General features: G+C 36.5%; 1 long non-coding RNA gene across 1 annotated transcript; it reads left to right on the forward strand.

The window, feature by feature from the left end:
• The first annotated feature begins 6,972 nt into the window (after nucleotides 1–6,972).
• Nucleotides 6,973–9,199, forward strand: LOC119895821. Its single transcript, XR_005443106.1, has 2 exons — nucleotides 6,973–8,516; nucleotides 8,865–9,199. It is a non-coding gene; the product is annotated as an uncharacterized LOC119895821 (long non-coding RNA).
• Nucleotides 9,200–17,843: the final 8,644 nt, after the last annotated feature.

A 17,843-nucleotide genomic window follows, 5' to 3' on the forward strand; every position in this document is an offset into this window, starting at 1 on the left:
AATTGAAGTAGTAGAAGCTGAAATATCCAGACATTTTTTCCCTGGAATGGATGAAACTCCAAAACCTCTGAATCTGAAAGGCTAAATGTACATTTAGGTGTTTATTTTACTGCACCTTTTGCTTTTGCCACTGCAGATTTCTCCTAAATTCGCTGAGTTAACAGTAAATAAGGTTCCATTTGTATATTTAACCATATAATTTCAGGAAACAGAAGTACAAAAAATAATTGTTTTAATTAAGTATTAACTGGGGAAGTTTCATGTTGATATCTATTAGTTAATGCTTTTTTACCCTATTCATCTGTAGTGTCTTCAAAAATGTATGGAATTTTACAATACATATCTTTAAAGGCTGTTTTCTCAAAATTATCCACTACAGTAGCACTTACACCAAACTTACCAGTTTTATTCCTAACTACATTCTGAAGGACAGGCTTGTTCATATATCATTTATAGCCTGATTTCTATAAAATATTATTCCTAAAAACATGGCAAAAGTTGAATTTTAATGGCTGCTGACAATATTTTCTGAATTATGGGGTGATAAAAAGACATATCCAAAATGACCTTTGTAAAAACCTTTGACTCTAACATGTCAACAAAATGAAAAAAAATCTCGCTTTATCCAAAGTTCAGATATCTGTTCTGGAAATGTATGCAAATTACCGCAAATATTAGATAATGCCTCATTTGCATATTTAACATAATATTTCACAAAACTTGTATTACAAAATTGTTTTAATCATTGATCAACTGGGGAAGTTTCATGGTGATATCTATTAGTTAAAAGTAGCATAGGATACTAAATGAATAGATCAAAAGGACATAAGATTTTATTTTAGTGGGATTCATCACAGCAAGATGAGATTCAATTACAAACAGGCATTTTTTAAATTGGCATCCAGAAATGTTGAAGAATGTTTGACAGAGTTAGCAATCAAGAAAGGCCCACTCCACTCAAAATTATACTTGCTCCTTGTTACTTGGATATGTGACCTTCACTGTGCAGAATGATGTATGTGCAGTGATTGACATTAGAGGGCTGTTTTTATATTAACCTGAAGAGGTTTCTCTGTGCTCACCTTAATTGTGGGTTACAAACATGGCTTTGTGACATCACAACTAGTTTGAAAGTCACTAATGATCTAATTTCAAACTTAGACAAGTGTGATGTGGAAACTTGAAGCATTCAGTGCACAAACACTTAGAATGGATTCAACTTGGGTACAACATGAATGAACGAAGGGACAAACAGCAGCAGACCTTTATTTTAACTAAAGATATTACTTTGAATGAACTGCTGTAATGAAGATTCTCCTCCTCCATCTCCTGGCGTGTTTCATGCTGTGTGTATTAATGTTTGTGCAACGTAGGAGGAAAGCAGCTCTTGGCATGCATAGACATCAGTCCAACCCATCTATGAAACAAGTTAGCAGCTGGGCCAGAACCACACGCAGACATGATCGCTGCTTGATGCATACACAAGGGCAAAACAAGGCACCGGCACTTGTTTCAATGAAGCGTGTGGCTCGATACCTAGCGTCAAATGCGTGTTTCAAATGACAATTCAAAAATGATTCATGATGTTTGAAGCTTCAAACAACTGATGTTCACAGTGGATCTTTTAGAAGACTGGAAAAATGGTAGCCTGCAGAGGAGAAGTAAAAACTTTGCACAGTGCAGTAAATATTATCTCTATAAAGACTTCTAACATAATTATTATAACTGTTTTTTACCCTTGTTGTACCTTCCTTAAACCTCATACTGTACTGTGGATATACAGCCCTTTGACACATGGATAGTAATTTGTGTCTATTTGGACAATATTTCTGCATAATCAGAATCACAAACAATGACTAGCCTTAATAAATCTTATTGTGCACATATGGGATTGAAACCATGAAATCTGTGAGGTTGCGCCAGTGCTTTGGCCCCAGTCTTGACTATAAACTGATGCTATCATTTCTCCAAACCAAGACATCACTTTCCTTTTTGTTTTCAATGCCCTGAGGCTTAGAAAATGTTTTCAGCAACAAACAGGAAAAAAGGATAAAAAGGATAAAAAGCTTCAAAAGGCTTCATATGACCACAACAATCATGTCCACCTGCTCACCTGTTCATATTCCTAAGTCATCCCCACCTACTGTCACACATGATTCTCATTATTTCATATAACCAATTCACCAGTACTCTACCTTTGCTAGTTTGTCATGTTTTGGCCTGCCTGCCTGCCTTGCCCTGCCCTACCCTGCCCCGCCCTACCCTGCCTGCCTGCCTGCCTGCCTGCCTTGCCCTGCCGCCTGCATTGCCCCTTCTGGATTAGTTTCCATTGTTTGGACAGCCTTCTCGTGCCTCACTGTAAGCCTGGTACATTGGTTTAAAGTGTCAGTATTTGGATCCTCAATCCTATTGCCTAGTACACACATCTGTGACACAAATACCTAATAACTTTGTTATGTACCAAAGTGCTGGTCAGATGGAGAACCATAGTGATTAAGATTTTTTAGACTTGGAAAGTACAAATTTATAACAGAAAGACTGCGATAAAAACTTTGAGTGTGAAAGACGTGGGTGTATATCAGGCAGGGAGGATCAAATGAAAGATGCTTTCAAGTTGCATTATGGGTAACGTATGATTCAGAGGTTTTGGAGTTTCATCCATTCCAGGGAAAAAATGTCTGGATATTTCAGCTTCTACTACTTCAATTTTGAACTTTATATTTTTAAACTTTCTCTTGCAAGTCCCCCACTTTTATGGAAGTAAACTATTAAATTGCTGAAGGTGCCCTGTGAGACTTTATTTCCTGAAACTAGTAGTCATTTCTATGTTTAGCTTAAAATAACTGAACACAGACGTGTAACCATTTTCTATATGTGGCCAGTTGTCTGTTTATGCGTGAAGATGTTGAATTCCCATTTAGTCCCTGCACATTTGGGCAGGTATGTTACAGGTTGCAGCATCGGGTAAAGTGAATGCTGCAAGAGTTCTTGATGCTGCTGATGTTCTGAATGTTGACGGAAATGGTGACAGTGAATAAATGTCCACACAAGTGCTGAACTAATCCTCACCTTAACCTCCTCTCTCATCCAGTTAGTTAAAGGCTTAGATGAAAAAGCCTTTATTTAAAGAGCGTTACAGTTCATGTATTTACACTACATCGCTGTCTTACCGTCATGCCTTTGGTGCATGTCTTGTGCACAAAATATATTTAGACTTATCAAAGCACCAGTATAAACGTATTGGAGCTGATAATTAGTGTAACAAATTAAACTTTAACCTCCCATCTGACATTGTTGTTATGTGACCCTCTGATTATCTTGGTAGACAGTTCATTTTTTGGTGTCAGGTCTTAAATTAACATATTAAGTGTTCATTTGCACCAAATATATGCTTGTGTGTGTTGTTACAGTATTTCAGTGTTAGAAATTCTAAATACGTTCATCAAATGATCAAAGATAAAGCTCCCTCAACCAGGCGACAAAATAATGGAGACACTTTACATTGAATGAATAATGAGTTATAATCATCATAATCATCAGTCTCTGTAGGGATATTCCTACATTTATTAATTATCTCCTCACACATCTCTTATATCTTTGTAATCTGGATTTATACAGTCTTATGTGTGTGCAAATAACAAAATAAAAAAATGAATTATATTGATATGCAACCCTTTCTCATTAGTTAATGTGTAAGTACAGAACAGGATGTTTATATTGTACATACCTGTGAAATTAAATTAATTAACCAATTAATAGCCTGGTCTTTTATTTGCTTCAATTACTGAACTCACCCTGCCCATATTTGGGACAGGCCTTTCATTCCTTTCACACAAAACACTAGTTCAGCAAAGATGGGCAGCAGGGCAAACGGTCCGGTGGCGTAATTTAGATTCTGCATTTCATTTTGATACTTTTCAGTTTAATGTACAGCATCAATACCCTTAAACATCATGTCTCTATAGGTTTATTGTATAGACATTATCTACATTTCTTACTTCAAGTCATAGCAAAATAATATTTTTTTATGGTAGAATTTGCACCAAGACATATGTTGTTTTCTAAAAGTGCATACTATATATCACAAAAACAGCTGATCTTTGACTTGGCATTATAACATAGCCAGTCCAAAGACACCTTTGTAGCATATTTAAATTTGCATAATGAACATCTGCCTACATTGTCACATTGTTCTCTGCTTTTTCTGTATCCTTGGTGCTGTGAATTTGGTTGGACATGATAGTGGATCTGATGATTGTTTTTCTCATAAGGTTGAGTATAGATCTGATCTTTTCTTAAAGTGTGGCCTTCACAGACTTTTTTTTTTATATCTTCCTTATCTGAGAACTTTACCCATTGCCAGCTGTTAGACGATGACTTGGTGTGGGAGGCAGCCTTCATCAATTTGACAGAGTGGTCGCTCTTGATGAACTATTTCTACAAGAGCAGGGCCTTAGAGCTGGTGCTGTTTGTCTCTAAAAATATGTTGGCATTTGTCCTGAAGCTCTCCCTTAAAATGTCAAGGCTTCTCATTGCTGGTGGGACCATTCAAATGGCCTGCAACACCAAAACTCCATGTCTGGTTACAGCATATTTGAGTGGGGTGACATAGTACAGCAAAAGTAGTTTTTGCTGGAAGGGCCACTTACAAAGAGAATTTGCTTGTTTACTTGCCGTTGTCTTTTCAAACAGTTTACATACTGTTGTTCATGTCTGTCAGAGGAGCCCTAAGACTGCTCTGAAAATCACAGTGTGAACCGCAGGAAACGTGTGTTCTGTTTTATGTTTTGGTCTTGTCTGTGGAAAGCTATTGTAGTATTTTTTAAGTAAGAGTGGTCCAAAATATCACAAACCCCAAACATAACCACATTAACTAATATGAACTGCTTCAGACTCTTCAAAGCGATTTATATGGGGCTTTAAATAAGATGAATAATTTAAAATGGACAATAAAAAGGAAAAGATACCTTCAAATGAACAAAAGAATAACAGTGTAAGTTCTAAAAGTTAGAGTGCAGTTTCAGTGCAGTAATAAATAGCCCCGATTTCAGTGAAGGGAATAAAAGTGTCAATCAAAGACACATTTTTTTGCAAGCCATTAAACCATTCCAACTAAAAACACACAAAGGAGTTTAGATAAAGATGTAAATGCATGTTGTTGCATGTCAACTGATACTCTCTGTTCTCAAATACCCAATAAACCCAAAACTCTGTCCTTACGTACACTGAACATTGAGCAGTACAATGCGGGGAAACCATCTGTGAGATAAACTAGTGGGACTCCCAAATCAGCCCATTAAGCCAGGAAGACAACAACTGAGTTCCTTTAGAAGGCAGTTAATGGGGGTGAGAGAGAGGAGAAAAAAATTAATTATGTCCTGATTAGATAACAAGTGACTCATTTAAAATGAAGACACCTTTCAACTTGAAAAAACTGTATTTTGCTTTAAATAAACAAAGCGCATTTCTTTAAGGTCAGTTATGTCACTTTTATTAATTTTAAAATGATTAAAATGTTTATTAATATTCTACAAGCAATGGCACATTGCATGTGTGCATTATTAACTTAAAAATATCACATCATTAACACTCTAAAGATTTCAGAGGTTTCCCCAGTGAGGGCTTTGAGCCCATACTGGGAATCCTCATGCTGCTCATTTGTAACCTTGAATTTTCAGGAGAAGAAGGTCTGATGTCTCAGCCTTGGCATTTTGCCTCTTAGAAACCTTGCTTTTTATTCTCTGCTCTCCCACACATTCCTGCCTTTATCTCAACCCTCTTTAAGCTCAAGGGTGAGGGCAATATTAGGCTTCATATACTACTGACTTCAATCAAAAAAAGTAATAGTGACAGTAAGTTGTTATTGTGAATTTTTGCCAAATATGTTCGCATGGGAAAGTGTAATTTGCATGTTGGTTTTCTCACTGTGAAGCCTGCAGATTTGAGAGTGAACACAAACGGAACATTTCAGTGCCACTGCACCGGAATACTATCGTTTTATATATTTATTTATATATAACTGAAGTCTTAACATAAGGAAGCTTAAAAACCCAATTTCATTTAGTATAGCATATGATATCTCTCTCTCCAAAAATTACTTTGATTGAATTGTGTCTTTAATAGACTCCCATTTCAACAGGCTTAAGCAAAGCTACTATAAGGAAATAAGATAAGTAGAAGATGCAGGTGTTAAATGTTGCAGTCAGTGTTCTTATCTGGGACATTTCTGTCTGGCAGTCTTTCATGGCCTTCGTAGTGCTTGCTGCTGATGGAACTTAATTCAGTCCTTCGAGAGGGTTAGAGGTAGGGCAGTGTTGAAACTCATAATATTATAATTTTCTACAACACATAGGCTCATGTCAAACCTGCTCAACTCCAAATCTCAAGTACACAGTATGTAATTGTCTACTTATCAAACAAACTAAATGGATGAGACGGGAAGGACAGCCGAGTGGTGGTCATTTTGATGTAATGTCTTAAGTGGAAACTGCAGGTAACATGATGTCTTTCGCCCATATACATCCACTCTGGTTACTTCTTAGGGTGAAACTAATGAAACTAATATATGTGATTCTCTTTAAGGTGACAAGATAAGGGTCATAATGCAACATTGTAACAAAGGTACAAAAAAATACATTACACCTGTTGTAATAACCTATAATCAGATGATGGATGATTGGCTTAGAGAGACAGAAAATATGGTAAGTGTTGTAATCTTTGAATCTGTTGCCGTTCGATTGAACTGATCACATACTATTTTATTACAGAAAATGAAATGTAACTGTTTTATGAGTACTGCAACATTCTGGCTTGACAGTAATTTACCAATTGGGAACTTTGTGTCTACTTTAATGATTTACCATTAATCCTAGAAAAAGAAAAAGGTGTATGCTGATGAATCAATAATATATATATATATATATATATATATATATATATATATATATATATATATATATATATATATTGCAAAATCCACTATTGGGGAACTAGGAAGTGAATTGAACAGAGACGTGCAGTCTGCTGTGGTACAAACAATAAGAGCTAAAGGCTGAAACCTAAGTTGCGTGTCCAAGGTGTGCCCACTGAGCAAGTTCAACAAATTAAACTTTTGGCTGTAACGATTGCAAATTGTCATGGTCAAAGCATACTGAAGCTATTTTTAAAGTGTTCCAAGTTCAATATAAGGTGACCAGAGCTCATGTCATTAGTCTTCAGTTTGGTCTAATGCCCCTAGCACTCACATTAAGATATTACAAACAGCTCCAAACAATGCAGCCCTCTATGCTCTTAGTTATTCTTATAGAACACATGTTGGTTATTTGCGTAAATGTTTATCTTGGCTTAAAGTAACAGACAAATTGGAAGTCTCAATCCTTACTTGCTTAGAGTAGAGTCTTTTCTGTTAGTAAGTTGCAGGAAATCTTATAAAACTTTGATTTTGGATGGACATTATTATACTTGGCTAACTATAGGAGGTAAATATATATTGCGTTTTCAAGTGCATTGAAAAATGTTCTAATACATAGAGCCATTCTCTCACTTGTATATGTAATTCAGGAAACAAGCAAAGAAGAATTTAAATGTCTCCATGAACTCCTACTCAAACCCCATCCACATCTTATATGCAGATATAAAGCCATGTTGTAATATACACAGGTATTATATCAATCACACTTAAATGTTGAATTGATGTAATAATGGTTAAGTTGGGTTCATTTATAGTACTGTATTTTGTTGACATAGGCTATAGATCACAGTTTGCTCCTCAGTCCCTTCAGCCACACACTCTCATCCCCAGCCCTCTGCATTACTCTTTTTAACTCCCCAGACTTGGCAACCTCAAGCTGTCCACCAGATGCCATCTGACTTTTCCTCCTTTCCCTGTCACCTGACTACCACACCCAACTACACACCTGGGCCGATTTCATCCCCAACAAAACGTAGCAAAACGTTTATTTAAAAGGAGACAGTGGTGCCTTAATCACCCTATTGTGCACGCAAGCTCACTTCACTGACCCTTTAATATGGCTTTTAATACAAGTTGCTACTGATTGGGTAACACCTCTGACACACCCACCAAATGACAGAAATAGTGCTTCAAGTGTTGTTCAAACCCCATTGCACACAATTGCACACCGTCGTTGAACTGTAGCAAACTGTTGCATAACTTTTTAAGATTGAACTTACCAATTCTCACTTCCCTCATCAGCTCTGAAGTTACCTGGCCTACTCCGCCCACTCCTCACCTGCAATTAATTCCCTCATCAGCCACTTACAATATATACCAGTTAATTTCCTTTGTTTATTTGTCAGTTCACCCTAGTTCCAATGTGGTTAGTTAGCTTGTTTTTGCTTTGCCTTACCTTACCTGGACTTGTATCTGCCTAACTGCCTGTTACCTGTTTGTTGCCTGCCTGTCTGTACCTGCCAGTAAGCTCATTTATGCTGCAATAAAATTCATTGAACTGCGCCTGTTTCTTCCTGCCCTGGCAAACCCACCTTGACAATCCAAGGTACTTAGCAATGTTATATATTACATAACTGTAAATAAGTTGTGAACTGGTGTTATGGTGTGCTGTCTGTTAATGTGACAGAACCCCAAACTTTAGTCTAAATAATGCCTTTCTTTGACACAATTTGTTCAAAGTAGAAATGTAATAAGGTTAGTTTGACATTACGTGGAATGTACTATCGTAGTAAACAATATACTTCATAGCGGAGTATGTACAAGTTTTATTCTGTTATAAAATACAAAAAGTCTAATTTGCTCATGTATGTTGACCTACTGTAATGCTAGAATTGTTGGTTTAAAAGTATTTTATATGGTGTATGGTAACAGTGAACATTATATTACATTACAGGTGCCAACTCTGCCGTCACTGATTGTACTTCGTGTTCCCACGTCCAGCATCCCAAAGGAGCACCTGTGTGGCAGTCAAAACACAGAAAATAATCAAAAAGTTTCTTCTCATGTTCTAAATATTATGATATCCATATTTGTTGATACCTCTTTCTTGACACTTGTTTTCCTTAATCCAGATGCTCTTCTAAATAAAAAAATATTTCACTGCAGACAATACAAACTGCCTGTCTGCAAACAACATTATACAGATTCAGTCACAATTGTATTTTTAGCCCAGACAATGGTGGTCCGCTATGTTTCCATTATTGCTATTAGAGACAGAGTTCAGTAAAATCTGACTTGTCATGTACCTGTGGTCTAGTTGCAAATAGTGGAATTGTATCTTAACAGTACAGTAGGCCTGCGTACAATTGGTATGTGAAGACAATTGCAGCTCAGAGACTTTGTTAATCCCAAGTTGAAGAGTAAACAATGATTTCAACAGGAAGTTATGCAATTATTCTTTGATCATTTTTATTAAATGAAACCCTGATTTCACACATGGTGATAACCATAATCCATCAACATAAAAAGATAGCCAGCTAAAGAGACTAGAACTTCACCAAAACAAAATCCATGATCAGACATCACAGCACCAGACAATTTGTGGCTACAAACATATTACCCCTAGTCATATGTAGCCTATTAAACACCACTAGGATGCCTATGTCCTCAGCTGACTTTATTGTCTTTCAGAGACTGTAGCAGCTCAGTTTTAAAGCTACAGTGAAGATACTGGTATCATATGAAAGTAGATAACCTAATGGATCCATATGTGATGCTAGCTTGTCGGAAAGGAGATAAATAATGGTCTAAATTTAGGCTAAATTTAGGTGAGAGTAAAAAAAAAATACTAACAGCTCATTAAATCAAGTAATTAATATCCAACCAGGATTTAGATTCTGACATACAGTAAACCTCCGCTAACTAAAGTGCTTCAATATGTGCTTTGATGCAGACTAAATGAAGAAATGAAATCTTTTGTCTGGCTCTGTCAGAGAGAAGGATTTTGTTGGTTACATTTTTTTTTAGAAATTATACTGAAAGATTTTTAAATTCTGGGTTTCATGCATAACAATCTAAGCATCAGTAAACATCCTTCTCGGTGGTGTTTTGTTGTTTACCTTGTAACCCATCCAGATAATCCTTTGCATCAGTAGTAGTTTTAATTTCCTGCTTACACAAATACAGAGGTGTGCTCACAGTATTTGTTGCTGCTGTAGTGAAACTGTTGTGGATGTTCAATTAGTTCACATTTACTTTACATTTGTTAATAGTCAGTGGAAGCTCTTGTATGCAATAATCTCTTAATTCAATTTTTAGTGTAGAATGTTTATGTAAAAATAGTACAGTAAGCATTAGTGTACATCAGTGTACATAATTTTGAATACCAGTATGAGCATTTTTGTCAAAAACATTCTGTTTTTTCTTTTAGTCATTTGAAAATCTTACATCTTACATCTGATATATTCTCAAACTAACTGAGAATTTTTAGATTTTTAGATTCTTTTATTAATCCATTTATTACGTTTTATTAAGTAATTTAGCATATTTTTTTCTGGCTTAGTACAAGAAATGTGTAAAGGAACATGAGCAAATGAAGTCTTAACACCTAAACACCAGAGCCAAATATGACTGAAAATTGAATGTGAGGAGATCTATTGTTTTGTAATTCAATACGCAGTTTAATTTTTTACAGTTCAAAAACTCAACTTGACTGGCAGATCAGTCACTCTGAGCAGGCCTAGTATGCAGGTATGCTTTTAGCAGGGAAATTAAATCACAGTCCTGGTTGTTAAATGGATACAGCCTTTTAGCTTGCACATCTTGCACGTATCCAAGGAACTGAACAAACATCATGCATTGTATCATATAGATGTTTAACAGGTCAGTGAACTGCAGAGAGGTTGATTAGCTCTTTCTCCCCATCCAAAGGTTTGTTTTGACAGTAGAAGCCGAGGTAAACAATACAAATCTCTCTAAATGGCAACTTCATCCAATTTTTTCCCATAAGACAGTAGCCTGTACTAATCAACCTTCTTTCTTTGTTAATGAAGCATTCCAGTGATACAGAGATCTCAGTACTTGCCATAACATGCCCCATTACATGCTCAGCTGTGTGTGACTCACAAGTTTATGATTTACAAATAAATACAATGTGTTATCATATATCATCATCATCATAATATATACAATATTAGTAATACCGATCTTTTAACTGCATATTTTGAGAATATATGTATTGTTACTGCTGCAGAGTGTGTTGCAGCAGTAACAAGACACACATATATATAATTTAGAAAATTCAGTTAATCAGTCTTTTAAACTGTTGGCAGTCCCCATACAAATGGACCATATGACCAAATATTCAGTGCAGAGCACAACAAGTACAGTGCAGAATATTCTAAATCTATAACTGTAGCATTTCTGTAGCTCTCATAGCACCCCCCTCTCTCTGTTGTCTTATTCATACCTTTCATACATACCTACCAAAATTTTCTATTCAAACAAAAACCTCTTTCTCAATTAAGTATCATTGGATGAGATACGACTGAATATAATAATGATGTTCAGCCAGTCACTGAAAAAGTAATTATGTGAGCTCAGTGATGTTTTTATTTGAATGTTTTTTTAGTAACAGACAGGGACCCGGTAATCCTCCTTCAACCATGTTTCTACCTCAATTAACAATCTCTTCCAAAAAGGATACGTGGCTCCTCCAAGCACAAGTCAGAGTGACATTGAGAGTGCACCATCCACAATGAACGAGGTCACACTGCACCACTGAATAGAAAAGGCAGTGCTGAGGCTTTCCTGCAACATCAACTTATATGGCAATTTATTTCTATTTCCTTCAACAATTGTTGAAATAAGACAATGAGGAAAAAAATTTATCGCTTCAGAATATTCAACACATTTTACAGTATCATGAATTAATCCTTGATTACCAGTGTATTTACCAGAATGAACATAAAGAAGGTGATCCTGTCCCTTTAACTTTTGTTTAATGCAGCACTGCCTCACACTTTAGTCTGGAACAAAATCAATTGATCCTATAAATATTGTCTGTGTACCCAAAGCTTAATAAATCTCATTCCTCTGTGCCATAGACTTTTGTTGTTGTCCAAAAGCTATTTAAAACAATTCACACCGTTGCACTGGGTTGTATGTGGTATTGCAGTTTATTTTAATGCAATCTTCCTCAAAATAAACTATAGTATCTGTAAATACGCACTAAAGAGCACCAACTATGTATTAATCCCTGGCTTAAAATATTCCTCATTAAATGCACAATTTACAGTGACCAGCTGTTCAGGAAATTACTAAGCCTTTAAAAAAAGACCAAGTCTGCAGCAATACTCTGTGCAGTTAGGTACAGTGGTGCTTTGAGCTAAATACTAATATCAGCATGCTAACATGCCTACAATGACAACATTATGTCAACATGCTGATGTTTTAGAGATTTAACATTTCTGTCCATGAAATTTTCAGAGACAATAATATAATGACAGTGCCACGCAAAATGCTGTAATTCTTTTCTATAGCGCTTTAACAAAGCATTTGTCACAAAGACACTTGCTACACATACATAGACTTTAGAATTATAGAGATCCTTTATCCTGCTCTTTCTGTCATGGGTCTATATAGTAACTCTCTCCTACCATATGTTTTGGCCTTGCTGTCCCATATTTCACTATAGATATTAGAAATATTTTACTTGATCACCAGGCTCTCAGATACTCTCTCAGCTGGAGCTTTTGGGGTTAGCGCCCTACAGAAGAGCGCTCTTTTTACCATTATGTTAAAGATGAAACCTATTCACAATACTATACAGATATAATATTCTGTCTATTTATCAGTGATTGAATTTTTTGTTTTTAGTTAGTTATTAGCCTACATCCAACTTTAAAAAATGCTTCTGAGAAAATAAGCCTAATTCACATTAAAGAAATTATGTAGGAAATGGTTGCTTGTTTGTATCATAATGCTTCACCAACTGCTGGCTTGCTTGTAGTCTGAATCCAGCTCTGCAAAGATGCACTCCCTTTAGCTGCCCCCTCAGCTCTTTCTCTCTCTTACTGCCTATTTTTTAGCCAGCTAGCAAGCTAAGATTGGTTCATGTGATAGCATAGAAAAGCCACTTTTGTGTGATGTGATGCAAACGTGACAAGCTGTGCATTGTTTAGAAGCATGTGGAGATTTACAACAATACCAAGTTTAAATGCTACAGTGTCACATGACGGGGTGTATGCTGCCCCATCTCATTGTTCCGTGGAGTAATGCCTATCAAAAAGGAACATAAGTGATGATGATGTGTTAATTTAATTTAGTCTGAATTTTGCTACATTATGGGCTACAGCATAAATTTTAAAAAGTTCCTTCAGAGGGGCAGTTCAGTTCAAAATGAGCTTTTGTTCGGGCAACTTTAGCCTGCCCTTGTGCACATCCTTGAGTAGCTCTATCTGCAGCAGCTACAGCTGCAAAGCCTTAGCGGCTAATTAAGTGCTGTTAAAACTGTAAAGATGTCACTGCCAAGACTATGTGATTGTAAAATGTGTCAGGACCAGCGACACCTCTCTGGTGAGATTAAGAAACTGTAAAACAAGTATTACAAAGAGAATGAACATTCCTTACTTTACTGCCATATGTTTAAAGTTAGTTAATAATTGTAATTGCTGCCCAAAAGGTCAGGAGTTGCCCCAATAATGAGATCATCTGTTTTTGAAATAATAAGACCTCAGTGCAGGTTATTCTACAACAGCAGGCCTCTAAATTCTGATGCGATACTTAGTCAAACATATACACATGTTGAAACCACTGTATGCACATCTGCAGGTACCTCTCAAGCAAACATGTAAGTAACAGTCCAAGGAACAGAACATGCTTATTCTTAATATTGACTGTTTAAATTTTGTGGCATCCCAGGAAGATAGACAGACCAACATTTTGCAGTGGTAAACATTTTTGTTTTCTTACATTATATTGCCAACAAAGAACTTTGTCAAGATACAGTATCTGTTTAGCAAAGGATAAAGGCACAAAAAAGGACTGTCAGCTATGAGACACAAACACCATCAACAGTGGCATATTTATAACAAGCACTTTAGCTTTGCTGTTTACTGCATTTTACAGAGATCAGTTGTTATTCAGTGAACAACCACACTATACTGTACAGTCAGTATAACTGTAATCAAGCGGTAATCACCATATAAAGGAAATTACATACTTACAGTAAAGATAATGCCATTTGTAATATGCTGCATTAAATAAATGTTCATGCATGTGACATTTTATGTAGATTCACTTTTTTAAGAGATGTGCTATATTAATACTGATTGACTAACGAGTGAGAGTAACTTTATGGTTTGCCATTGTTTGAATGGCTGGTCAGTTACAAGTAGGAACACCATCAGGCAGGTTACCAGCAGCACAGAGCACAGAGCCATGCTTCTGTGTTCTGGAGTTGTTCAGCTGGTAATAAAGACCACAGCATCTTCTTAGGCATTTTTGATTTCCAGGTTGTGTTTCTCTCCCGGCAACTTCCACCACTTGCAATCTCAGCAGTCTTTGCTAAACTTCATCTTTAATGAACAACGTATTAGCTCATACATCAAATAATTTGAATGATGTAGCTTGCTGGGAGTGTGCTTGGACTAGGTGTAGAGACTGCCTGATTGGCTGAGCCCAGGGCAAAATGTTCCTCATAGGCATCCTGTCACCTTTACCCTTAACTCCCATGACAGACTGACTGCTGACTATCAGATGGAAGTCCACTGAACGCTCACATGGACCTACCAATATGTCCAGGTAATTATTGTTGAATAAAGTTTGGTAAATTGTGTGATACGTGTTTCTTTGAATTGCATTCCTCTTCCAAAAATGTATTAATTATTATTTTTAATATATAAAACTAAAAGCTAATATTTCCATTTTCTAGGGGTGGCACTAGCTCAGTCAGTTTGGACTTAGCTTGGAAACCGGAAGGTCGTCGCATCGAGTCCAGCACGAACCAATGACGAAGGTGTCCACTGAGCAAGGCGGCCCACTGCTCCTAAATAGGATGGTTTAAATGCAGAGAACTGATTTCCCCATCCTCTATTTCAGAGTTGTTCATGTTGTATATACTGTATACCAAATCCACCTACCTCATGTACATAATACTTATTTATTTCAGCATTTTTGCACTCATCACACTGTGTACATGTATGCTTGTATGTGTATGCGCACCGGTATATCACATCCACCTCTGACATGTACATAATAACAATAATGGTTACAATAATTTAGTCCTGCATCCTTTGCACTCTGCTCATTGCACTATTGTCTCAATCTGTCTGTTTTGTTTATAGTGTGTGTATATGTGTTCTCTATACTGTAGCCTGTGTGTGATTTTATTACTGTATTATTGTATGATTGTATAATTAAGCACATCGTAAGCATTGTACAATCCAGATTCAAATTCCTCGTATGTGTACACATACCTGGCAATAAAGCTGATTCTGAATCTTCTGATTCTGATTTTTACACACTTGTGTTAACTTGAAAGAAAATGTGCTGAGATTTGTTTTTGACAGCAGTGACATTTGTGGATGCTCTGATTTGGAGGTTAGGATTTATTTTTGATGACAAAACAAGAGGTATCATGATGATTTATGCCTGCATTTTAAGTCTGTAATCATCAGGAAAAAAAACGTAACCATAGCATAGACCGTTAATTTCTGTAACATTATTTAATTTGTAATGGATTTGCATCTGAAAACATTCCTATGTCACTTTGGAACAAGTGTTATTATTGCAATGCATGTACATCTTAATTATAACTACATAACATTAACCTTAAACCCTAAATACTTAATGTTTCTCTTTGAAATATCAGGTCAGACTGAGATAAGTTGATGAGAAAACTTCGCTGCAGAGTTTTGAGGAGGATAAATATCAAGAACAAGAACTTTCTTGCCGGTGGGAGCTCTTCTTGCGGTCGTCTATCTCAAATATCATCAATCATGTCATCAAATCATCCTCCTCCATGTAGATATGAGAAAGGATGGCAGTCAAACAAAGCCAAAAATACTGGCTATGTATACTCCTGGCCAAGATGTGTACAAAACATGTCTGCTACCAGCATCACAAACTTCAACTTCGAATGATGTTTATCTCAGAAACAACAGATGTTGGTTTTGAGAAAAAGAGACTGAACAAGCTCCTCAAGGTGGAGCAATGACATTCTGCAATGGGACTTCAGTGACTCATTCTATAACCGCTTGAAGCAGATGCTCTTCCTAGAATGGACAGAAAGAAACTGTCCGCATGTTTGCTTCCTGCTAAATGGTGATGATGACGTCTTTGAAAACACAAGCAATGTGGTCGAGGCCTCAAGGACTATACTGGAAACAAGCACCTCCTTATCGACCATCTGATCCAGAATGTGCGGCCCATTAGATCATCATGAGATCAAGTATTTCATTCCAGTTCAGGTGCAGCAGTCAGCTTGTTGGCACAAATATACACTCAGTAGAAATGTCCATGAGAGAGAGTCCTTGCGCACTTGATGATTCAACAGTGGGACAGCCCTAAGCCCTCACAGACCTCTCGGGAACGCGCCTCAAAGTCTGTGAGTGTGGACACTGGGATTGGGCTGTAGACTTCTCCTGTACGCCACTAACTTCCATCACTTTGTCAGACAAGAAAGCCTCAAGTTTTCAAGTGCTTCTCTTTTCACACTATCTAAAAGTGATCCCATAACCAGGCCTATGCAGAGTATTTGTAATCTTTGGAACCAAACATCATCCCATGATTCTTACTCATGTTCAGCACAGTGGTTATGGACTGTGAAAATGAAATTACCCCTCTATGTTAAGGTTTGAAGAAAAAGACAGTTATGACCTGCGCTGCTGTTGTTGTAATACTTTTCACAGTTTGAATTAGGCTAGTGTCACAAACCCTGGGGGCAAAGTGACTTACAATAGCTATATATGTCAGAGGTCACATGCCTCTGGAGCAACTAAGGGTTAAGTGTCTTGCTCAGGGACACATTGGTGGATGTGTGGGAATTGAACCCAGGTCTCTCACACCAAAGGCATATGTCTTATCCACAGCCACATCACCACCCCAAATATTAGGAGTTCTTATGAGACATTTTCAAAAAATACATACTTAAGACTGTTATCTTACTGATAAGTGAATTGCATCAAAACTGTGTTCAACTTTGACATAATCATGAGCTCAGACTCAAAAATTTAACTTCTGAGGCCTTACATAAAGTAACATAATGATGAGCTTCAGTCACTCAGTCAAAGCTGTGCTGCCTTGACGGCCTCTTTTAATATTTTTTTTCCTTAGATTTTTAAAGTACTTAAATTGTTGCATCATGCAGCGTTAGAGATTGTGTATTGTATCTCTATAAACAAAGAAGATCTTTGAGCCTTTGGTTTGTAAGTATTAACCAAAAACCCGTTTTAAACAAATTAATAAATATCGTGACAAACTGATTATCTTAGCACGTGAAATTCCTTACCAATTACTTTGTGTATTGTGTTCAATACACAGAGAAAGTGTTTAATGTGAAACTGACCTGACGAACGGAACAAATCAAAGAATGGAGCTCTACCACCCCTTACTGGGCAAACAGTGAGTGGTGGTAGAGTTTCAGCAACAAACGCAAGACAGAACACAGCAAAGAAAACAGGAAATGAAGAATAAATATAGAAAAGTTACACTGTAAACCCGAATAAGTTAAGAATACTCAAAATATTTGTGGAAACTGATTACCTCAAACTTTTTAAGTAGTGGTAATAATATTTGAGTAAACCTTAACTTAAATATAATACTTATATTTTTTTTTAAATCTTTAATTTCTGCATACTAAATTACATTGATTCACTGATGCTTATTAAAATTAAATTCAATAAATGTAATTGTGCACAACTTGTACTCTGAG

Source organism: Micropterus salmoides, unplaced genomic scaffold, assembly GCF_014851395.1.
Source record: "Micropterus salmoides isolate LMB-PRFRI ecotype aquatic unplaced genomic scaffold, ASM1485139v1 Ms_hic_scaffold_9, whole genome shotgun sequence".
NCBI classification, from domain to species: domain Eukaryota; kingdom Metazoa; phylum Chordata; class Actinopteri; order Centrarchiformes; family Centrarchidae; genus Micropterus; species Micropterus salmoides.